This window comes from Columba livia, chromosome 22 (genome assembly GCF_036013475.1).
Source record: "Columba livia isolate bColLiv1 breed racing homer chromosome 22, bColLiv1.pat.W.v2, whole genome shotgun sequence".
Taxonomy (NCBI): domain Eukaryota; kingdom Metazoa; phylum Chordata; class Aves; order Columbiformes; family Columbidae; genus Columba; species Columba livia.
Window position 1 is genome coordinate 1421111 of NC_088623.1, and position 24184 is coordinate 1445294.

Consider the following 24184-nt stretch of genomic DNA (forward strand, 5'->3'; position numbering starts at 1 on the left):
GCTGCAGGCAGGTCCCCAGCCTTTGTGCTGAGACCCATCCCTCACGCATCCTCCCTTCCCAGAAGTGATGGTGTAGGTGGTGGCAGGCGGCCAGCCCCACCTGTCTGACAGGTAGAGCGAGGGTGGGGGCTGGTGGCACCCGCTGCCTGCACGCCTGCCCCAACCTGCCGGGGCCCTGCCAGGGAGCACCGCTGCAGCGGCCAGGGGGAGCGGCGTCCCCAGCCCCCTGCCACCCTGCAGGGACAGCACTGCCACCCTGTAGGGACAGCACTGCTCTGCCCCTGGCACAGTGGGAAATCAGGCGATGGGTTGCACAGCAACAGACAGACTTGCGGACACACAGTTACAAGTGCCTACAGATGTGCGTGGAGTGCGTGACACTGGTAAACAGTCAGGAACGCAGGTACACAACAGACGCATGCACGGTGTGACAGTTATGGACACACTGAGTTACACAGTGTGTCGCACGCACACAGGTACACGCACAGTGTGTGAGTTGCAGGAGCACACACAGACACGCAGGTACACACGGACACATGCAGAGTTATACACAGACATGCAGGTACACGCAGACACGTGCAAAGTTACATATGGACACATGCAGTTATACACGAACACATGCATATTTACACACAGAATTACACACAGGCATGCACAGTGTTACAGATGGACACAGGCAGTTACACACTGCATTACCCAGGCATATAAGCAGTTACACACATGGTTACTTGCATGCAGTTATTCACACGAGACCCCACACAACTCCTCCCCCGTGGGCACACACACACCCTCAAATAGGTTGCCCCCAGCAAGGTGGAACCCCACGTCCCATTCCCTCCACCCGCAGATGTTCAAGTGTCCTTGTCCCTGCTGTGGCCAGTTGCTCACTTCCCAGCCTGTCTCCTGCTCCCAGTTCCCTGGGTTGGGACAGGCTTTGGAATGGCCAGAAACCCCTGCAGAGAGTTAATGGGCCCCAGGAATCACGGTGGCATGCCATGCCCTGTTCCAGCCCTGGCCCAGCTGGAAGAAACCGGCAAGGGCACCTGAGGACACAGGGTGAGTATTCCCTGTTTTGGGGCAGCAGGAGCCCCCAGCAGTCAGGAGCTGAGCCCCATCCCTGTCTGGTGAAGGTGCAAGTGGACCATGGGTGGACTCTCACACATCCCTGTTATTTTGGCAATGCCAGACCTGTACCTGTGGAGTGTTGGCCAGCACCCTACCTGCTCTGGCACCCGTCCACCCAGACTGTGCCCAGCAGGGACCGCAAGGGCCCGTTGGGGTAAGGTTGGGCAGTGTCCCAGGACTGTGTGATCGCACACTGTTTATTTTCCTAGTTTCAGTCCCCAGGTACCTACTGGTGACCTGAACTCACAGCTGCAGGGACAGACCTGTCTAGGGTCAGAGACCTCCAGCATTTACGGCATCTGAGCAGCTATCTGAGGGACACAAACCCTCCAGGATCCAGTTGTATCACTCCAGCCTCAGGTGACAATCCTCAGCATCTTGCCCAGCCACTTGCAAACAAGCCAAACAGCTCAAGGTCTCCCAGACTGGCTGCAGACATCTCGACCCCCTTGCAAACAAAGCAGAGGTGCGGGCTGTGCCTCTCTCCTCCAGGCAGAAGGAGGGTCCTGTGTCCTCTTGCTGCTCTTGCCTGTGAGGTGCAACCTAAAGATCCCACGGAGTCCCTGCTTGACATACCAACACTGCTCCTCTCCTGCCCATGCAGTGCTGACAAAGCTGTTCCAGCTCCCTGGGTGCCCCGTAGGCCAGGTGACAGTGCCATGTAGATGCCAGGCAGAGAGATAGGTGGGCACCCCTCTGCCCCAGCAAGCCAGCCACGGTGGGTTGTTCACACACCAGACCAACTGGCTCGTATTTATCTCAGTTTGCCCAGGCAAAGACCACCAAGCACCCTTAGGGCTGTGGGGTGAGCAGGACACATGGGTCCCAGAAAGCAGGTGTGCGGTGATGGGGCTCACTTGGATGAAAGCAGCAACCAAGTCTACTGTGAGGCAGACACCTGGCCAGGGTTCAAAGCAAATGACTGCAGCTGGGAGGTGAGGAAGGCTGAGGGTGCAGCTTAGCAAGAAGTGACTTGGCACCACGCAGACACCCAGGCTAAACTGCTGGTGCGCAGGGCGGTGGGGAGATCAGATGCTCACCCTGGATCTACAACAGCACTTTGGGAATCCAGATGCGGAGCCTACAACAGGATCTAGCTTGATGACACCCCATCCCCAAACACTGAGAGCAAATCCCCTTTATCCTAAGGAAACCGGTACCTAACACAAGGTGTGCCACAGAGAAAGCTGGATGGGGAAGTGGCCCTTGGCTGCAGCTCCCATGACCCCGCGATTGTCCCACACTGTCCCTGGGGTGGCAATGAGCTCATTTTGCTGCGGTTACCCTCCTTGCTGCATGCCAGGTGCTTTGTCATGAGGCAAGCCGAGGAGTGGGAACAGGTTATTCAAGGTCTGCAGGGCCCGGAGCAAGCACGGGTGAGTGTGGGAGCTGGGGGTGTCTGGGGCTGCGGAGCAGGGCAGTCAGGCAGGGTGCAGCCCCCTCCTCTTGCCATGGGAGCTCTGGGGAGGTGGGTGCTCGGGAGGCCAGCACCAGGCATTGCGGTATTAGCTGCGGGGCACGGATGGGGGGAGCGGGAAACTTTGCCCCCGCCTACAAGGTGCGGCAGCGAGACTGAACAGGCTGCAGGGCATAATTATCGTTCAGGCCGGAAAAGGCGGGTTGGGGTCAGGACGGGTCACATTTGGGTCAGATCAGGAGACCTGACCTGGGTGGCATCAACAGAAACCCCCTGTGATGGGTTTTGCAGCATGAAAACTTCCCTGTGCAGTCAGTGTGTCCCTCACTGTCATCTTCCCAGCCTGAGAACCAGTGTATTGAATGTCCCCAGATGGACCAGAACATTTTCCACAGCCCCAGGAGCCCCCTCCTGCCCTCCCCAGGCTGATCACCAAACTGAGCAAACTCCTTTTGGCAGGACAACCACTGCAAGACACTGGGACCAGGCACATCAGCCCCTCTGGTCTGCTGCCCCCTGAGTGCCTGTTTTTCCTCTTCCTCTCCAAAGGTTGCTCTTCCCGCTGGGTTGTGCCACGGCCACACCACCTGTGCACCCCGTTCACACCCCCTGTGCCACTGGGGAGCCTGCAGTGCTGCCCCCTCTTCCCCTGCACCATACATCCCCCTGCCCACGCAAACCCCTCGCCCTCCTCATGCACACCCAGCCCTGCACACTCACACTCCCCACCCTTGCACTCATCTTTTGTGTGCACACACAATGCGCCAGCCCCAGGACTGTCTGATTCTTCTCCCCTTTTTGCTTTTGGTATCCCATAAATGCAGGGAACCTGCAAACGCCTGTCTTATCCCCACGGAGTGTGAACTACCCTAGGCAGGGTAGCCTGAAGCATATGTCTGGAGGTTTCAGTAAGCCTGAGGCTCTTCTCTGGAAACAAAACTTAAGGGAAAGAGAGGGAAGAAACACATTGTCCCCCACCATCCATGTCCCTCCCTGCCCTAGCCCTTGGGCTGGTTGGTTTGGGTATTGGAACAGGTCTTGGCTGCTGACCTAGAGGTCTAGAAATCTGGTACCACATGTGGTGTCTACGGAGATCTGGCCTTGTTCAAGGCCTCCAGAAAACAGAGGATGGGCTGGGGAAGCGCTGTGAGAGCTGAGGATACTCCCAGGGTCCGCCGACCCTGAGCCAGCCCTGCTGCCAGCACACAGTTGGACCCACCACCCTGAGCAGTGACATCTGTCCCCAGGGGCCAAGGGACCGCACGGGTTCCCCTTCCCATGGACAGGTCAAGCATTGCCTTAGCACCATATCTGGTCCTTTCTCCTGCTGCTTGCCTGGGAAATGATTGCAGCTCCTTCCTGTCCTGACGATACTTCGTTGGAATTTCTTTCTAGCTGAAATATGGCACAGACACTGCTGCGTATTCACTTCTTTTGCAACCTTTGCCCATAGCCAAAGAGCTGTCACCCACTCCTGTAACCCTGTATGAGTCCCTCAGACAGGGCTGTACCCAGATCCCAGGATCCGGGGATGGGGGGAGAGCAGAGCCTGAGGCACCTGTTCTGCTTGGGGGCAAGGGGATGGCCTGGGGAGTGGTGACCCCACACAGAGACCCTGCAGGGCACCAGCAGTGTGAAGAAGGGAGGGTTCGGGAGATCTGCAGAACCAGCCTTCTCCCAGGGGTACAGCCAGGCACAGCTGAGCTGCGGGATAGCCTGTGCAGCCAGAGCAAGTCCCTGGGTCCCTCCCTGCCCAGCCTGGTGAGTGGAGGGACCCACCTGCAGCCTCACACCACCGCGGCTGATCCGGGGCCCATGTAACCCAAGCGTTGTTTGTGTTCAGGGAGGTGTGTGTGTGTGCGTGTGCACGTGTACGTGTGGGCAGGGCCCCCAAGCACGGAGCTGAGCGAGGACGTCATGTCAGCCAGGGGTGCGGCACCACCCAGACATTCATTTTGCAAACAGACATGAGGTCATGAACTACACAGAGGGCAGATGTGGGTTCTGCCAGCGCCCGGGTTGATCGACACCTCCCTCATCCAGGTCACCCCGGGAGAACAGAGCAGCGGTGGGGCACAAGGGGTGGGTGGGAGGACACAGTAAAACCCTTTGCCCTGGGACAAATAAGAACACCACCAGCTCCTGTGAAACTGAAACGTTTTGGGACTGAGGATTCCCCCAGTCATGTGCCTGGCGGGTTTGCAACAGCTGGGACTTCATTCCTGTTTGCCTCCCCTGGTAATGGCCACAAGGACCTGGGGTTCATCGCCTTCTGGCACCCACCCAGATCTCCGGAGCAGCTGGAAATCTTCCTGCGTGTCCCAGGGCTGCTGAGGGTGGCCAGGCTTTCAGCTCAGCTTAGCCACAGTGGTCCCAAGCCTTTGGTCCTTGATGCAACAGCAAAAGCCAGGAGCTGGGTATCCTGGCTGAGGTGGCCCTGCCTGCCCCAGCTCCAGGAGCGTAGCTCTCTCCCTGCCCTCGCCACAGCCCATGGCTGCAGTTCCTGGGGAGCCCACTCTGCTATTCTGCCTTCCCACTCCAGCTGTCTTGCAGCGGGGTACATCAGGGCACAGCACAGAAAGACCCCAGGCCAGGCCGCTTTGCCAGCCTGAGCAGGTGGGTCCCCAGGACAGGAGCGACGGACAAGAGCGATGGACAGCAGTGATGCACACAGGAGGCCAGACATGACCCAGCCTCTCACCCTGTGGGGATGTGCCAGCCCAGCAAAAACCCCGGTCCTCCAGCAGCTCTGGAAGGTCTCTTAGCTGCAGAGGACATTTAGGGGGCAGAGATGGCTCTGTGCCGGCTGTGGCTCAGGTCTGATGCAGGGTTAGGACCTGCAGAGCTGCAGCAGCCACCTGCCAGCAGCACAGCTGGGAGGCCAGGGCTGCAGGATCTGGGGAGCTTTGTTTATTTTCAGACATGTACTGTTCCTGAAACTAATTTGCCTGCAAATCTTTTGCTCATAAAAATGAAAAGCAACACTGAGAGTAGCAGTGGAGACCCCAAACCAAACCCAATTTTGAAAGCCCTGCGGGGAAGGGAAGGGCTGGAGGACCCTCTGAACGTCACTGCTGCATTCTCGGGAGCGGGGTGGTTTATATGGTACCCTTGGGCAGGAGCCCTACAGCCTTGCAGGCTTTGCCTGATGTTGCTACACATGCCACAGGGTTGGTAGGTTTGGCCCCAGTCCCACACTGTGCTACCTGCGCTGCTGACTCATGGCCCAACCTTGGGTTGGCCACCGTGTCTCCCTGTGCCATTGGGCTTCCCAAGAAGCTGTCTTGGCTGCTGGCCACCTGGCTGTGGAAATTCCCCACGTCCCTCCCATCCCCAGGACCTCTTCCACTTCGGCAGCCCAGCATCTCAAGGCTCTGTCCCCAGCCATCCTGCACGCCTAGCGGGTCCTGCACCCATGTCCTGACTTTGCAGAACCCCGGTGGCCCCCGGGATGAGCAAGTCCTGACAGCACCAGAGGAGGAGCCTGGCTGCAAACAGTGGTTTCTTTGTCATAGCTGGGAGCAGGCGAGTGCCAGGCTCCCAGTATTTATTTATTTATGGAGGTGAATGCTAACAGCTTGTTTGAAAGGAAAATGTACACCTCAGGGCCCTGCTGTTCCTCCCCTGTGCCCGCACCCCTGACACGGCCAAACCCAGGTACTCCACACCATGCCCCAACCCTGGGAGCGTGGGAAGGGCTCAGAGCACCCAGGTGTCACCCCCTCCCCAGCACAGAGCTGGTGGCCCCCAGCCCCCCCACAGGCTGTTTGGGAAGGGTGGGACTGCAGCAAGGAGAAGTGAAGGGTGGTAAAAGCCCTGAGCCCATGGTCCATGCAGTGCTGTCCTGTGGCCAGGACCCAACACAGACACCACATCCAGCCCTTCAGGGCTCGTCTGGATCTGCCCCAGCCCTGAGGTGAGTTCATCCCACATCTGGACCAGCCCGTGGAGTGCTGCGCCCACGGTGGGCAGCTCCTCCCTGCCTTTAGCTCATGAACGTAATAAAGATAACCCTGGGCTGCAGCAAAACAGTTCACATGGCACCTGATGCCATGTCTCCCAGCATCCCTCTGCTCCTGGGACTGGGGGCAGTGGGCAGGGTGTGATGAGGCAGATTCAGGACTGATGGCTAGATTGACACAGACCCAAGGTGCACACCCCCTCCTGCCACCCACCCTGTCGTGGCAAGTTGCCTTTCCCATGTAGAAATTCTTGTGTCATCATCACCACCATCACACAGGGGTGACAGCATGTGCAGCGTAAAGCAGATCTGTTTGCCCCTGAAAGTAAAGCTGGTGAACCTCTCCCCAGGTGTCCCTGCCCTGTGGCCTCCCAGCTCAAACTGGATCCGCGTTTTTATTGCAAAGCCTGCACATAGAGAGCAATGGGAGGCGGCACTGGGGACACGGCCAGTGCTGGCCCTCCCTGCCAGCTGCTCATGTGTCCCCACGCACTGTTTGCTCAGCGCCAGGTGCCATGTGAAGGCAAACACGGCTGTGCCAGAAGGAGCAGAAACCAGGGCAAATGGAGGCTGGCACAGACCTACCACCTCCTGCTGTTGTGAGTGGTGTTTGGGGGGTTCCAGGGCCAATGGCACCCCAGAGCCCTGAGAGCCACTCACCTCTTCCCTGAGGCAGCTCAGAGCACAGGAATCAACATTTACGGGTCTCTTGTCCCAAGAGGAGAGCTGCACGTCCCATGGCACAGGAGACCTCAGCGCCAGCAGTGTTCTCCTGCTCAACCCCAAGCTATGGTCACAGAGTGCAGACTTAAAACTGCCATGTGAGCCAGGCAGACCCAGCTCCCGGTGCCAGAGAGACTGGTGACTCCTGAGGACAGAGGGACAGTCCCCAGTGGGAGGGTGCTTGATGCCATCATGCTAAATTTGCCATCTTCGTGAGCTGTCCTGAAGAGCAGAACCTGGATCAGTCGGTCTTGCTGTGGGGAGCGACCATGTGCCCCACCAGCAGTGTCCCCACACCCTGCATACAGTGTCCTGCCCTTCTCTCTGAGCCCCAGGCATGTCCTGTGCTGGTGTCACATCTCCACCCCTGGCCCGCTCCGCTCTCAGCTCCCTTTGGCTGTCCCGATGGAGAGGAGGGAATGGAAAGGCTGAAGTGTGTCTCCCATCCTTCCTGGGGAAGGATGAGCTGGTTCAAACCAGGAGTGACAGTTGTGGGGTCTCACGACCCCATATGAGACTGACATGTGCCTGGCAGGGCTGCCTCCACCAATGCAGCAGCACCTGGGGGTGACAAGGTACCCATTTGACCCAAAAAAGGATCATGCTTGGACTATGTACACTTGGCTCCTCAGGAGCCTGCAGCCCATGGTTGGAGCTGACCCTGCACCGATCCTTGGCTGTAGGAGCCTCTGAGCCAAGATAAATCACCTCCTCCTCCTATAATTAGCACAACAATTTGCTGGGAAGCTGTGCTAATTTCTCATATGATGTTCCAGGTCAAAGACAGTCCTAGTTCTTCTCCTAACACCTGCTGAGCCTGACCTGCTGAGAACGCATCCCACTCATCACCTATGTGTCGCAGCGGGCCTTCGTCTCCGCCAGACCCAGGGGCAGGCAGGTGCCTGGCCTTGCACTTTGGAAGCCATTTACACCTCTTAAAAGGGAGTCCAGAATATATTCCCACCTCTCCCTGATCTAACCTGTAAGTACCAGCCAAGGGGACTCAGCGTCCCAGCCATGCCAGGAGCTGAGTTGACCCAGGGATGTGGCCCTGTGGAGTGTACCCTGGTTGCATAAGAGCAGTGGCATTTCCAGGGTCACCTCTGCCAATTTAAAGCAGACAGAGAAATACGGTGTTCGCAGGCTGATAGCTGCATGCATGAGGTGTGTCTGCAGATAATGACGGTGGGGTCTGAAGTCCAGGAGATAAGAGGCTGGGGAAAGCAGCCTGGGGATCTGTGCCAGGAAAGATGTCAGGGTCCTGCAGAGGGAGCAGAGCAGGTTCCCAGCGCACAGTGCTGGGGCTGCCAGGAGAGGTCAGGTCCCCACCGGCCACCGGTCCAGCACGGCTTCTGCTGCCTCCACCCTGCTCAGCTGTGCAGTCCCAGAGACGGGACAGGGGACATCACCAGGAGATATGCTGGGACCAGTGGTTCCTGGCTGGGGATGGTGGGAGAGGGCAAGGGGCACAGCCAGGACGCTCAGCAGGCAGGATGAGGCAAATGCTTATCTGCCAAAGCTCCTCTTGCCCACCCTTCCCTGCACAATGCCCTTTCCCAGTGCCTGTCACAGCAGGGATGATGTCCCTGCCGCTACTCCCTGAGCAAACATTGAGCCCCACAGCCCCCGTGGCTGTCACAGGCAAAATGAGAATAATTAGAAGGAGGTGCCTTTTATTACAGGTGTCTCTGAAGGCCTGGCAGAGTCCGACCCCAGGGAGCCCTTTGATCTCAGCCTTTGAAACCCTATAGCTTTGCTGACAGAGCTGCTCTGTGTTTCCAGGTCACCAGGATGATCATTTCCATCTGGGAACAATGAGATCTTTATTCTACCGTGAGTGCTGGACCCTCCCTGTGCCGAGCGGACCAGCCTGCGGGGAGGATGCACCACAGTACAGGCCCTCATAGAGGTCGGTTCCTTCTCCGGGTGGGGGAGACAGTGAGGGACAGCAGTGTAAGACACACACCCAGCTCAGTGTCCTTGTTCCCCGTGGGAAATGGAAAGCTTTTAGTGCCAGGAGGTCAAACTCCCCCAATGCATAGCCCCAGGATGTACCACAAAACCTTTCTTCTCCATTGGGGAAACCCCTGCACATCCCCAGCCCCAGTGGTTAACCTGAAGTGCGGCCTCTGGGATAGGCCAAACAAGCACACAGAGAGGTTCTGCACATGAGGGTTTCTGCACATGGGGGGTGTCTGTGCCTTCCAGTGCATCACATTCAGCAAGCCCCGTGGGGAGCGGGGCAAGCCAGAGCTCCTGTTGCAGGTTCCTGAGCTAGGGCATGGCAGGGTGTGCTCTGTGCTCTGCTCTGCCTCTGCTCTGTGCTGCTCTCAGAGAGGAAGCTTTCTGGCATTGCCCCTGAAACAGCGGCTCCCCAGGCCCTGTCCTGGGGCCTCTTGCTTCTCCAGACAGCACACACTCAGACCCCTGCACTCTGCCAGTGCCCAGACAGCAAAAGAAAGCCCTAAGCCTGTATTTCTCAGGGCAACGTGGACTTTGCTGGTTAGACAGCCCAGCTACGGAGCCTGGGAGCTGGTTACCTGGGGACAAGCCCAAGAACAGAGAAGGACTTGAGGAGGAGAAGCCCCTCAACACCTGTTGGTCCTTGTTCCCCTTTGGGACTTTATCTTAACTGGAAAAAGAGCATCTGAAGAAAACAGCATCTTTATAATCTACGTGGTCTGTCTCTATGCCTCGTCCAGCTCCGGCGCTGTCCCCAGCCTGGGAAGCTACAGGGGCATCTTCATCTCCCCTTCTCCCTGCTGCAGCCCACCCAGCTGCCTTGCCTGCCCTGGGGTCTGCACCTCACCCCTTCTGTGGGTCCCAGCTTGGCATGGTGCTGCTGAAGGCTGTGGTTAGCATTTGCCTTTGTCAAAAGAACACATTCTCCAACAACAGACAGGTTCCCTTGGCTGAGACAGTCAGTTTTTCCTGGGATATGAGTCTGGTCCCTGGGGAATGGGGTGTCCCCACAAGTGCTCTGGGGACACGCACTGGGGACATGTCTGGGTCAAGACTGGGGCCTTCGGGCTGTGCTTGGGTGATACTTACACCACAATGCAGCCAAGTATGCCGTGGCTGTTCTCAGCCTGAGGAACAACACAAGTTGTCCCTGGGGAAGCCAGAAGCATTAGCTGCTCTCTTCCATGTTCCAGCAGCAACTGGCTCCACTGTCGTACACCAGCTCACCTGTACTCACCTGCCCATCCCCTGTGGGACGGGGCGTGCTGAAGCCGGAGTACAGATCCTACAGCAGCAGCTGCTGTGGAGGCTGTGGTCATAGTGCCTGACTGGTTGATCGATTAAAGGATAATATGAACAGAGCCGGCTGTGTTCTTGTGTGCAGTTTCTGGGTGCGTCTGTTGCCCTCTCATTGTGCTGGATGTCACCTTCTGGTTTTGCAAAGCAAATCCCAGCTGTGCGGGGATGGTGGAGTGGGAACACTTGCTCATTTGCCAGGTAAATTCCCCACGGAGCAAAGCATGAGCTAGGGCCAGCAGCCAACCCCTCAGCCTGACCCCACCAAGCTGTTGTCGTCAGCAGCGTGTGGGATGTGGGTGCCCATTTCCACACCCACTCCCCCCTCTCCCCACCACGCTCCAGCAGAGCTGTCTCCAGGCAACGCAGCCAGAGAGAAGGAGCGTCCCTCCCCTGCTGAGCCTGGTGTGCTGGTGCCGGTACATACCTTGCATACCAGGATGCAGGCATCGCCAGGAATGCTAACCCTTTCCTACTCTCCAGAAAGCAACGCCCAGCCCGGCACTGGCCTCCTGACCCAGTCCCAGCACCCCAAGGATCCACCACTGTGTAGGCACCATTGGCACCCAACAGGGCAAGAAGCCAAGAGGCTCTGTGGTGCCCAAACTCTTGCTCTGCTGCCTCCACATGAGTCCTTGCTGCCTGAGAGCTGCTTTATGCCACAAGCAAGCTGGAGGGCAACTCACTCTATTTCAACCCTGCTGCCCAACTCCTCTTGCACTTTGATTGCACCTCCCTCCAGAAGCCCCTGTGGCAAGGATGCTCCCAGTTGCTGCAGTGAAACAGAAGTCACAATGTATAGAATCCACTTCAGGTGGGAGTCTTCTCAGCAGCCCTTTGCCACTCCTAAGCAGTGCTAAGGTGAATCAGACTGGATCCCTGCATTATCTTCAGGATGGTAAAAGGTCCACCATGCTCCCTGCAGCGTCTTCCACTCACAGCTGCAGTCTGACCAGATGTGCACGGGCTCCCAGCAGCTGCTCCCAGCCCGTATGCACCCTGTGCTCAGGCCGTAGTGGTCCAAAGAAGAAAAGAGGCAGGCAACCTTGAAGCATGACAGGGGATCATGCAGGTGTCTCTGGAGGACACTAAGGCTGAGCTATAGGCAGTACCTGGTGCATGCTGTACTCCAGGCCCTTTGCTAGGCAGAAGGGTGGAATGGAGTCTAAGCTGCCCAGGGGTGACAGAAGATTTTTGTCTGTTTCCTGGAGAGGTGGATCCCAGGAGACTTGAGGAACTGCTGGCCCAGGTTGTTCTTGGCCGTGGGTCCTGCCCACTGGCCCTGTAGCCCAAGAGACCCTGCCAGGTGGTGGCTGGCCCAGGCTGTGCCAGCTTGAACACAGCTCTCAGCTCCTGGCACCCTCCAGCTGGTGGCTATTTTGCAGGTGACTAATGGTAAATGCGCAGGTGACAGGGCTGGTGTTGGTCCCTGAGGGCAAGCTGAGTTGGCCTGAGCTGGGGCTGCAGCTCTGAGGGACAGAGCTCTGCTGTGGTGCTGAGTCCTGGGGACATGGCAGGGAAAGACAGGCAGGGAGCTCGGAGCACCTGGAGCAGAGCTGGGTCTGGCACCTTTGCTGTGTTCCCATCTCTCCAGTTGTTATTGCTGTTCCAGTATTGTCAGGTCCTGAGTGAGAGGAGTTTAAGGAAACCCCAACTTGGTGTTGAGACCAGATTTAGATCTTGTGGGTGATGAAGGAAGCCTGCTCCAGGGCATCTTCCAGCACTGAGCAGCCAGTCTGGAGCAAGTTTCCAAGCTGACGGGCATATTGTTCTGTTCCAGGCAGCATGGCTCGTGCTCAGCAAGGCTGCTTGCAGCCACAGGGCAACCCCACACTGGGAAAAGCCGTGGGTGAGAGTGCATGGGGTGATACACGTGTGGCTGCGCACCACAGCTAGCCTGCAGTGTGCTGGCCAAGGGATGGGGAGATCCCCATGGCAAGCAAACCAGTAAAGCAGACGAGGACACAGCTGTGGGGTTTACCTGGCTGAGACAGAACTGCCGGGCAGTGTCGGGAGCTAAGCCTGCCCATCACCTCCGCCTCTCTGAGCTGGTGCCTGGACCAGCTCTGGGCTCATAGGAGTCAGCCAGTAGCTCTGGGTAGCCCCACTCCTCTGACAGAGCACGAGCCTCCCCAGGCCCCATGGGGTGCTGGGGTGAGCCAAGAGCTGATCCCCACTGCAGCCCTCAAAGGCTGCTTATGCCTTCCCTGTAACCCTGGTGCTGGCAGCCTGTACCGCACCACCTGGGCTGCTGGCCGAGGCATTGCACAACAGGCAGGGCTGAGCCCTGGCACTGACTCTGCAGCCACCAGCCTGGGGAGGGAAATGGAACGCCCCCAGCCCTGCCCATGCTCTGCCCAGGGGAGCTGGGGACCAGACCCGCAGCTGGGGTCATGGAGCAGCCCAGGCTGGAACAGTTTTGGGGACCTCTCCAAGTGCTTGCAGCCAGCCCGGTGCCCTGTGCCACAGGTCCTGGTGTCCTGCTGCACCAGACAGGTAGCAGCACCGTCCTGGCACGCTGCTGTGGTGGCTTGTTTCCATGCCAGGGAACCGCGTCCCTTTGGAGCGTGTGGAGAACAGCTGAAGTCCTCCCTCGCATGACCTTGGACAGGTGGCTTTTCTCAGAGGTAGTGAAAGGCGTAGAGAAGGCCTTGGGGGTCTCCCAGCACCAGTCCTGGTCTGGGCTCCAGTCATGACTTGCAGGGCAGCTACCAGGGAGATAGTGTCTGCTGGCTCAGAGAGGCAGAGCCACACTCTACAGGAAGAGCCAGCAGCATGCCTGCGTATTCTGCTCCGTGCATTGCTTTGCAAAATACATTTGCACTGTGCAATGGTAAGAGGCGTTTCAGTCCCCCAGAAGCTTTCGTTGGTCCTGAATGCATATTCTGGGTGTATCTGGGGGGAATGTCCTGCCAAACTTCTGCAGTGTGGAGAAATGGTGCCCAGCTCCAAGACCCCTCTGGGAAACTGTCCTCCCAACACAGGCGTAGTGTGTGATGTGCTGGGCCCTGCAGAGGATGTGTCTGACATATCTGCCCTCTCACAGGCTGCTGGTAAATGAATAAGTTGACGCCTGCCTAGGAGACCTTTTACCATGGATGGGGAAACTGAGGCAGGTAGAGGTTGGGACTCACTCCCACCTTCAGGCAGCCGGGGCCCTGCACTGGGCTGCATTGCCCGCACTGGCGCCACCGTGCAGAGGCGAGGGCAGTCTGGCCAAGCAGGGATGGCGAAAGGAACAGCCTGGAGCATGGGATGACTCAGCTGCGATGTGGGGGGGTGAGGCTCTGACTCTGCCAAACCCAGCCTTTCACAATGTGTTTACCAGGACCTGGGCACCTGGTGCCTTCCAGGACAGGCAGCCCATCCTCATCAGCCCTGAACCTGCTCGCCAGGCTCAGCCGGGCAGAGGAGTGGCCGTGTCCCCACCCCGGCCTCGCTGGCTCATGATGGGAGCTGGGCTCCCTCACCGTGCTGCTGCTGGCGGCTGCCCCTGCCCGAGGGGAACGTGAGGCACCGCGCCAGGGTCGGGAGCGTGTTCCCAGGGCAGCTGAAAACTGGCCAGGTGCACCAAAACACAGCCCCAACACACGGGGAGATGGAGGCACGTCGAAGCATTTGTAACCTCATGATGTAATCCCAGGGAGAGAGACAGAAATTCCCCTGCTTGCCTTACACCGTTTGCGAACTGCAGTCCCAACCATGTTCTGCCAGCTACCAGGTTACGTGTCACAGGTTGGCACGACACAGAGGTTGTGGGGCAAGTCCCTTTTTTATGGAGGGTTTTAGAGCAAAATGAGCTGTTCTGAAAATTTTCCACAGAGGAAAGCCAAGGACAACAGATCCAAATGATGTTTCGTTTCATTTCAGCTTCTTGTGGAGTATGAGACGGGAAATGTTTTTTAGAAACAGAAACATCAACATTTCTTTCTGCAATGAGCTGGAAAGGAGGATGTCATGTGGTGGCCCATCTCTCTGCTTTCTTCTGTAGGTGAACTTGACTTTGCTGCTGCATCACTGCTGGGGATGAAGACAGCAAGGGTCACCTTGCAGCCTGCTGCAACTGGGAATGCCTGCTGTGCCACGGACAGGAGCGGTTGGCACATGAGGATGCCCAGACAGGAGAGCCTGGAGCCACCGGGGGAGGTCCATGTTGGTTGTCCCCGCACTGGTCACGGGGCACTGCAGAGTGATGCCATCATCTGTTGAACGCCGCTCACGCCTGGCCAGCCAGGACCCTCCGCCATGCCTCACAAATGAACTGTTTTCATCAGCTAACCTCAAAGCGCAATTCCCAGTTATTCCAGTTTGGCTCTGGGCAAGGCTGGACCCTTCATAGAAAACCATGTGTGGGCCCATCTCCTGCTGGTCTCTTTGTTGGTTGTTTTGCATTGTGTGATTCATGTCAGTTCCCAGCACCAACGGCTGGGAAGGGACCTGTGTCATTGCATTGTCCCCATGATATTTATTGTTTGGTTACCGCACTAGGTCCAGGCTGGCAGCAGCTCGTGTTATGGGCAGGAATGGCGTCCCCAGCCTGGCAGGAGAAGCGGCGGGACAAGGCAGGCAGCTGGGCAGAGCTCGCTGCTGCTGGAGACCTGGCTTTTCTGGCACCGCGGGGCTATGGGGTGGGTGGTGAGAAGCAGCTGTGCAATGCCACAGCCGGGCACTGCTCTTGGTACCTGCTCCGGCTGCCTGGGGAGGGCTCAGCCCCCCCGGCTCCTCCCCGCTGGTGCCCGAGCACTCACCCCGGCTGCTTCATCACCCCCGTTCTGCAGCAGGAACATCAGAGAGGGCAGGGCCCACACATGAAAGAGAAATGTCTTCACCCACCCTGTGCCAGGAATATCTGCCCACAGGGTGTGTGCGCCCATGGGCATGGCGGGTTTTACATCAGCTGCTTCTCAGAGACGGGTCCTCAAATGTGCAGCCAACACAGCCTGTTGCCCCTTCCTCTCCCAGTGTCAGCCTATGGCAGCTCTGCATCGGCTTGGGCTGACCTGCACCCTCTTCACTGCAGTGGGACCTGGCAGGTTTCTGGCTCCTGCAAGATATAAAACTGTTGCCTCCATCGCCGGGATCAGAGGGTGTGTGGGAAGGTGGGGGAGGTACCGCACGGCACATCCAGGGCTCAGCAACACCTGTAAATCAGTAATGAAGCCGCAGGTCCTTTGCTGCTCCCGTTTTCCCACTCATGTGACACTCCCTACCTACGGCCTCTCCCCTCGGATGGTGGGCAGGAACAGGTGACAATGTGACTATCAACTGCCACATGCCCGAGGCTGCCAGCACCCTGGGGTGGCATTGGGACGTGCACCAGCAGGGGAGCAGGGCATGGGACAGGTGGGCTCTTTCCCTGTGTGGACCGTGCTTACCCCGTGGTCCGGGTGCTGAGAGGCAGACAGCTGTGGTAGGGCGTGCTGGGCTGGGAGCTGAGTCCTGGGACACCCACCTGAGCCCCTTCTCCTTCTTGCAGTCATCGTTTAGCAATGCCCCTCATTCGGTACCTGTTTTTCCCTGACCAATTCTGGTCACTCTGTGAGCATGTGGCAGGAACCCACCTGGCCAGCAGCACCTCAGCGGTCTCTGGCAGGTGGCACCAGCCGGGATACACCCATCCCTCCAGCAAGCTCCAAGCTCCAGGAACTGAAATAAACTTTTATTTAAGTTATTCTATCCATAACAGTGAGGGACAGAGGGGTGCAAAAAGAAAATAACCAGTTTCTATGGAAACCAGGAATAATCTCCTTGGAAACAGTGCAGTCTCAGTCAGTCTCCAGTGCAAGCACAAAGCCCTCCATGACCACACCTGGAGGAGACCCTGGAAGGGGTGACCCAGAGAGGCTGTGGAGACATATCTGGGCATGGTCCTGGGCAACCTTCTCTAGCTGACCCTGCCCTGAGCAGGGGTTTTGGACTAGGTGATCTCCAGAGGGGCCTCCAACATCAGTCCTTCTCCAGCCTCCACTTTGGGGGCCCTACGGCTGTCTGGAGGCACCTGCCCAGAGGTGTCCCCATCCCTAAATGTGTCCAGGGCCACACAGTTCCACCAGAGCCACGTTCTGGCAGGGGGAGGAGGAGATGCCTAGGCACCCTCCAGGTATGTTGCAGGCCAGTCATCTCAGTTTCAGCTATTCTGATGTCATTTTTTTCTAGCAACAGGAAATTCTGATCCCCAAGTGACCCTTTGTCAGAAGTCACTTCTGATTGGCTCCAGTGAGAATAAAGTGGCTCTCGGGCCAATCAGAACACAGCTGCCACTCCCACAGGTGTGGCAGTGGGACGCAGTCTCTGATTGGCTCTCCAGGTCTCTCCTGAGGGTTTATTGGTGAGAGCTCAGCTCTGATTGGCTGCTTGGTTCCCTCCTGGGGCTTTATTGTGTTTCATGGCTGGTTACTTGTTCCCACCTGAGACAACACCAGGTGTCACAGCCATGCCCAGTTCCTGGCTCATGTGGACCCATCCATGGGTGATGGGAGTGGGGATGGCACCGCTGGGGCTACCTGGTCCCTGTGCTCAACTGGTGGGCAGGGGGTCTCCTGTGGGGACAGCTGTGGAGAGAGGGCAGAACCTCCCCCAGGCTCACCCATGGTGCAGACACCCCCGAGCTGATGTCACACCTGGGGGATGCGGAGGATATCCATGCTTCCATCCCGGGATCTCCGTCTGCTGGGAGCAGAGGTCAAGGGCCAGGTTTTAAGCATCGCCTCCCTGTCTGTCCTGTTCCACTCTGTGATCTCGAACTAAGACCCAAAGCCTGAGAAAACAAAGCAGTACGGATGGAAAATTCTTCCTGCCTGCAGTCCTGAGAGCTTTAAACAATATCCCAAATTCCTTAGGAGAACAGTGGAAGGGAGCGGCTCCATCTGTGCAGCAGAGCGTGGAGCAGATCATAAAGCACATGGGTGGGCAGGGACACTGGACAAAGTCAGGGGAAATGGGTATGAGGCACCACTTTTGTTCCTTGCCTCCATTTTGAGTGTCCCTTTGTGGAACTAGATCAATTGCCACAGCACGCGAAAAGAGAAAGATCCTTGCCTACTCCGTCATACCCACACAGAAGTGTTCCTGAGAACATCTTTGGCATTATCATGTATATTGACTTCACTGGCAATTATTTGTCACCATAAGGTCTTTCTGTAGCTTTTACCACCATCAACAGCACTGGTTCCAGAAAGCAGCCCCTTGAGACACATCTGGTGACCTCGATCTTCAGACAGCATTTCATTGCCGTAAGTGCTCTGACTCTGCTCTAAGCCTCTGTGTGAAGGCACTTCTCTGGGTGTAGGTCCTGGCATTTTTACTCTCCGTTGGTGTAAAATAATGTGTTTGGAAATTTTCTTTTACCGCCATCCACATTTGAGGGACCTCATCTGACTTCTTCACTGTGCAGAAAGAGTCCAGCCCGGGAAGCCCCTGGGTGCCTCTGCAGGGAACAACAATGCGAGGGATTAATCTCACTTCTCCTTACAGCTTATCTTCTATGAATGCTCCTGCTGTATTCTGTCATTTGTTGACTCCAGCCACTTTGGCAGGCAAAAAAAAAAAAAAAAAACAAAAACAAAAAATAAACACATCTGAAAGTTAGTTATGCCTTTAACAAGTTGTTCCTCAAAAAAAAAAATTTGGCTGGTTTTACTGTGGTTTTACATTTCAGTTGCCCAGGTTTACAGTCTTTGCTGTTTGCCTTGTTTGGACACGGCTATGGCTTATTCAAAGATATCACTTCCAACAGGCTCCCATACTTGCTTTTTAAAAAACATTTGCTACAATACTGCTAGAATCACGTTTACTCTGTGCCTCCAGTATCACATTTACATAATGGCCAACATTTTCCTCTTTTGGTTGCTAATTTTTGTTTCTTAATTTCCTCATTTTCTTAGTTTCTTAATTTTAATGATGCCCCTCTTTTTGCATATAACTATTGCTGCTGGTTTCCCTGTGCAAGACATCATAGTGGTCATCAGAATAACATTTTGGGCTAGGTTTGCTGGTATAACAGATATACTAAGACTAAGGTGCAGGTGTGGGCATGAAAACCTGTGACCATGTCACCCTGCAGAGAAAGAGACCACCCACAGACTCAGGGATCCACACCAGGTCAGGTTGTTGTCCTTCCCCTGCCACCCTGTCCCGACTGCATTCCTGTGAGCTGACTCATGGGCTTGCAGATACCACCTACACCTGCCCAGCAATCAGGAGGAGCTCGGCTCCTCCTCCTGGCACATGGGTTGGCAAGACTCTGCCAGCCAAGGTCAGAAATGTGTTCGGGATTGGGGAAATGGGGAAGGAGAAGAGGGGCAGCATCATGGGCTCAGGCTTGGAGATAGAGTAGATGTACCTTGTAGGGCTCCTTGCTCCTCAGGGAGGAGGAGGAGGTCCCCCCCTCTGTGTCTGGGCACTGCTTTTCCCACTCACAGCCCGCCCAGGGTTTATTTGCCACCAGGATGCTGCCCTGTGGACCCTCTGGATGTTGTGCCACTGTGTGACCTCGGGCTGGCTGGGCACATGGCTATTGACACCTGGTCCCCTCGCAGTGACTGGTCAGCACAAACCAATCCAGACATCCCAGGCTCAGCATCTCTCCAAAGCAGACTCCAAGGAAAGCACAGGAACACTGGCTGCCTGGCATCCTGCAGTTAATGCTCTTTGTCAGTTTTCAGTCATGGAGTGGGAAAAGACCGGTGGATGTAGAAGGGTCCATCCATCCTCCAGGCTGAGGTCAGAAAACCTGAGCATCTGTCGAGGGTTAAGATTGCGGGGTGACAATAAAACCCTGGCAGATGTATTGTTAACCCCCTCTCCCCCACACTTCCCCCTTTTTGCCCCTCCCTCTCCCCCCTTTCCACTAAGGAGAGGCGATTGGGAGGAAAGAAGGACAGAGAGAAGAGAGTTGGAAAAATTAACAGTGTTTTACTAATGCTACTGATAAAATAGAGAAAATAATACAAAATATACAAAACCAATCTTGAAAGTCCCAGCAACTGCAGAGCCGGCAACCAAAGTCCTGGACTGGACTCTGCAGCCAACCGGAGCTGGATTCAGTCTCTCACTAGGCCTCAGTTTGCAGGGACGACTAGCAAGGTCCTCTCCTAATGTCGGTCATAAGGAAAAAGGGAAAAGGGACGAGATCCTCGTGATCTCCCACTTTTATATGAAGTATTCACGTGAATGGAATGTTATACACAGTTGGTCAGTTTCTTGGTCACTTGCTTCTCATCGCCCCTCTCGCGAGATGTCCATCCATATTTATCAATAAGTTTGCATTCCATTGCTAGGTTTACCGAAACATGTGTCTGGTTCTCCAGGAAAATGCAGTTAATATGAAGCTTTAGCTGACAGGCAAATTCACTGAAAGAGAAACTTGTTTTTAACAAAACCAGGACAGCATCCTTGAATAAAGGACGGGAAAAAAAGTGAGAAACTTGTGATGGGGAAAAGAGAAAAGGCATTTCAGCAAATAGAGGGCCATTTAAATGAAGTTCATAAAAAGAGATTCCCAGGTGTATCTTTGGGCTAGGGACCAGAGATATCTCTGCCAGTGGCAGAAGAGACAAGATGAGCAAAGGAAGGTATAACAGACTAAAAACCATGTTGGAGAGTGGAAATAGCAGACCTGTACCAAGTACCAGGAACCACCTGGGACTGAAACTCCGCCTTGAAGCAGGAATTATCTCCAATGAACTACTGACCTCCTAACCAGGACCACAGCAGTGATCAAGCTGGGCTGGTGGAGATCGGAGCAGAAATGCGATAATGCAGGAGAAGCAGTGACTTACCTCTGAGCATGTAACAAAACCCAGCACCAGGCCTCGGTGACAGGGGATTTCTATTTTAAACAAAACTGGCTCAGTCCCTGACACTTGTGGCTGGTCTCTCTCACCCTCACAGCTGCCTCCACCCTGATGTGTTTGCACAAGGGGTATGGCCAGGTCTTCAGGACACAGATGACAAGAGGTGCCACGTCAAGTCCTCTCTGCCTGGGATCCTCTCAACCGGCAGTGATAAACTAGTTTTTAGGCAGGTTTTGGACAGGTATCAACAGTTATTGGAGCAGGATCTTTCACCTGCAAACCTTGCTCACTTCACCCCCCATGAGACTCAGGCAGAGCTGCTGCTTTTTGGCTGTTCATCCTCATTTTGGGTGACTTTTTTGGCTGCTGCACTTCGATAGTGTTGGGATAGGAGGAAGACACACAGCATCTGTTGGTGTCATCCTTCTGTTACAGAGCTCAGGCCTCCTGGGTTCATTATGAAAACTACATTTATCTGTGTTTATCAATGTGCCTGTGATCCCTTCCACAGATCATTCGCACAATCCCTTGTGTTTTTTCAGGTGCTTTCACATTGGGATGGTTCCATTCTGCTTCAGCCAATTTTATCATTTCGGTTATTGCAATCATGCCAAGATCCTTGCTTTGTGTTTAGCAATTCTGGGTTCAGCCTGTGATCTCAGGGCTGCAAACTGATCCATTTAAACCCATCTGAGTAGCCTTCCTATCTGATGAAGGAGCATTTTCTTTCGTGCAAGACTGAAGAAGGCCACTGCACAAAAAGCGGCACATTTTAAAAGGCTAGATCTGGTCTAAGGGTTTGGTGAGTGCCCAACAAATTAGAAAAAAGAACACCTTCAGGTGAGATTTGTTAGTCTGAGTTGAAGAAGATAGGAGCTGGTTTGACCAGGTGGGGTTTTAAGACCTTTTTCAGGGCAATTCTAGGTTAAAAGGTATTTTGAACAATGCCCTTCCTTGCTTCTTTTGCAAAGTGTACCATTAAAATCTTCCGAACACTTTCATCAATGAGTTATTTCTAACTCCAGCACACTCGGTGCGATCGGCTGCTGCCCCGTCCTAGTGAAGACAGAGCTCCGTATGCCCCACGTAAAGGTTCATCCTCACATGCAGCTTTTCCCACAGGTGTCTGAGCAGTTCACACCACTCTCTGCTGGCAGGAGTGTCCCTGCAGCGCCTGGCAGCGTTACCACCTGCCTGGCAGGCTGCCCCTCCGCCGGCCCGGAGCCTGGCACGGCGTGAGCTCAGATACCTGCCCACGGCAGCTTATCTGACAGTCTGAGCGAGCGCTGGGAGTGGGGAGATGGCCCCAGATATTCCCACGTTTCTTGGGTTTTCTACGCCCACAACCATGAGTTTGCAGGAGCCCGGGCAGGCAGGGCAGGAGCACCTGGGCTGTGATTTGTGATCCCCCAGCTCTGATCGGCGCTGGCTCGCTGCATCCCCCTCTTCTTTAGGGGCTCACTCATCACCCTGCAGAAAAAAGGAGCGTCAGGTCCTGAGGTGCTGGAAATCCTCCAGTGCTTTGCCACATATGATGCTCATGGGGCATCGCCATTTGCATCCCACTTTCTCTCTCTCCCCCTCTGCCTTTGGTCTCTGCTGGCAGCCCCAGGATTGCTCCCACATGGTGAGATCAGAGAAAATGTTTGATTTTCCATGTGTCCCAACAAGGAGGGAGAGACCTGCGAGGCTCCTGAGCTTACCGGCATGGCCACGATTAGGACAACAGACCTGAGACACCCCTGTAGTTCCAAGGGACCATCTGCCCCAAGTATGAATTGTCCTCAGGAGTGTGCTGGGATTGTGGCCAGTCCTGGAGCTCTGCTCTCCGTCATGTAGTCCAGCCTTTCACCCCCCCTGTGCTGGGGTAACTGCAGCCCAGGTGGCTGGTGATACAAGACACCAACGTCCTCCTCCCACAGGCCATGGTGTGTAACTCTTCTCCTGCAGTTTCGAGATGGAGATGACAAGTGCTTTAGGGAAAACAAAAAGCATCTCTACATTTAGGCCAATGGGCCTAAAGCCGCCCAGAACCAGTGGCTGGGATCTCCATGGGACACATGCCTGTGGCACACTGCCCTTCGGCACCCAGCAGAAACCACCTGGTCTGTGAGCACTCCCCAGCAGACAGTAGAAGTCAAAGCACATCCCTGGGACCCTTTCTCCCCCTGTCCTGGATGTGCTTACAGCATCTCACTGCTGCTTTTGGTACATCCCCAATCTGGGGGTGCCAGGATGCCATGACCTGGGATTGCCCCCAGATCTCTGAGGCTCAGAAGGATGCAGGGTCCAGGCCTGGCTCTGTTCCCAGGTGGTCCATCTGACTCAGTGGAGCAGGTAGGGAAGTTTCCAGCGTGATAATCAGGACAAGGCAGGCAGCAGATCATGCTCATGGCCGTGCTGATAGGGACAGAGCAATGAGGAGTCTGCCACAGGTGTGAGCCCCAGACAGCTCCAGAAGGGTTCCATGGAGCTTGATAGCTTCTCCCAGGAGACAATGACCCAAATCCTGGCAGACTTGTGACATCCGCCAACCAAACCGTTTGTCTTACCAGCTTCTCAGCAATTGCCCAAAGCTGTGAGTAGCAGAAAGGTATCCCCCACCCACAGTCACGAGTGCTGCTGGCACCAGGCTGCAATTACTGCTGCATCACCACCTCCTCAGTGCTCATGAGCCAGCCAGCCTCACGTCACCCATTGAGCTGCCACACCTGGGAGATATCAGCGCAATATGGCTGTGTCACCTGGTGACTCAGGGCCACTGGCTTCGGTATGAAGTTAGAGCTACTGACCTGAATCTAGGGGATAACGTCTTGCAAGATGCTGGCTCCTCACTTACTGAAGCATTGAGAAGCTCCAGCCCTTCGTGGGCTGCTGGCTGGTGGCCGTGTGGGTCAGTGTCTCAGTGCTGAGCAACTCACCACGTGCGACTGAGTCACAATGAGAGCAAGGAAAACTGCACAGGGAGCTTGGGGTTTTCTGCATCACCGGGGAGAGGACAACCTCTCCCTCTTGCTGGCCAGCTGCCACGGCTGACACCTCTGACCTGCAGGCACAGGGCTTGGAGCATGGGATGGAAGGTGTCAGTGGCCTCAGGACTCCTGCTTGCACCTCTATGCTTGTGGCTGGCCTTGCTGATGCTGCGGGTGCTGGGGGAGAGCAGCTCCGACATCAATGGAGTCCACTTCACCCACTCATGGCTGTCCTCGTGGCTGTAACATGGATGTCCCAAGGTGCAGAGAGTCCAGTCCCTCCCCTGCAGGATAACAAACTTGGCTGGGAGGTTTTTCCTTCCCTGCATCATCCATCATCCTCCAAGCATCCCAAGTAGTACCACAGCCCTGGAAAACAGGACTTCTAAGGCAAAGGCTTAGAAGATTCCCTTCCTGTACTGTCCTCTCCTGAGCCTGGTCTATAGACATCTTCAGGGCATGCAGTACTGATCGTGTGCTTCCCTGGGACCTCAGAGGGGTCCTGCCCACCCAATTGTCAGGCCAGGCCTGGCCACACAGCATCAGCAATATCCCAGCACCATGGTGCCCAGCACCAGTGGGCACAGGTACCCATCCTGCATGGAACAGCTCAGACAGGTGCCTGTCTCCTCCCACAGCTCCTGCCCCCAAGGACCATGGCACAATCTTGTCCCCACTTCCTTGGCTGCAGCAGGAGGATGTGACCAGCTCCACATGACAACCCTGGTCCTTGGGATCTTGTGTATGTGGCTGCAGCACAGGCTTCCCTGGCTCCAGAGCATGGGTCCGTCAGGAAGGGGTGTCTGTCCAGTGGGGCATGGGCGCAGCACCCTGAGGATGGGCTGTGGGCAGTGAGAGCTGCCCTGGGGACACAGCTGTGCCCTGTGACCAAGACATCTCTGGGGTGGAGGACAGGTTTCCTGGGGGCAATCTG

At 55.9% G+C, this 24184-nt stretch overlaps 2 long non-coding RNA genes across 3 annotated transcripts; one reads left to right on the plus strand and one right to left on the minus strand.

Annotated features, from left to right (window-relative positions):
• The first annotated feature begins 1874 nt into the window (after positions 1-1874).
• Positions 1875-9827, plus strand: LOC135576034 (uncharacterized). The gene is made up of 3 exons (XR_010467570.1): positions 1875-2501; positions 8003-8208; positions 9009-9827. It is a non-coding gene; the product is annotated as an uncharacterized LOC135576034 (long non-coding RNA).
• Positions 9828-17772: 7945 nt separating this feature from the next.
• LOC135576035 (uncharacterized) lies at positions 17773-23335 on the minus strand. 2 transcript variants are annotated; one of them, XR_010467572.1, is made up of 4 exons: positions 23071-23335; positions 20264-22222; positions 18826-19835; positions 17773-17910 (listed from the first exon to the last, which is right to left on the minus strand). It is a non-coding gene; the product is annotated as an uncharacterized LOC135576035 (long non-coding RNA). The 2 variants fall into 2 exon arrangements; XR_010467571.1 differs by having other exon boundaries at positions 18826-22222.
• Positions 23336-24184: the final 849 nt, after the last annotated feature.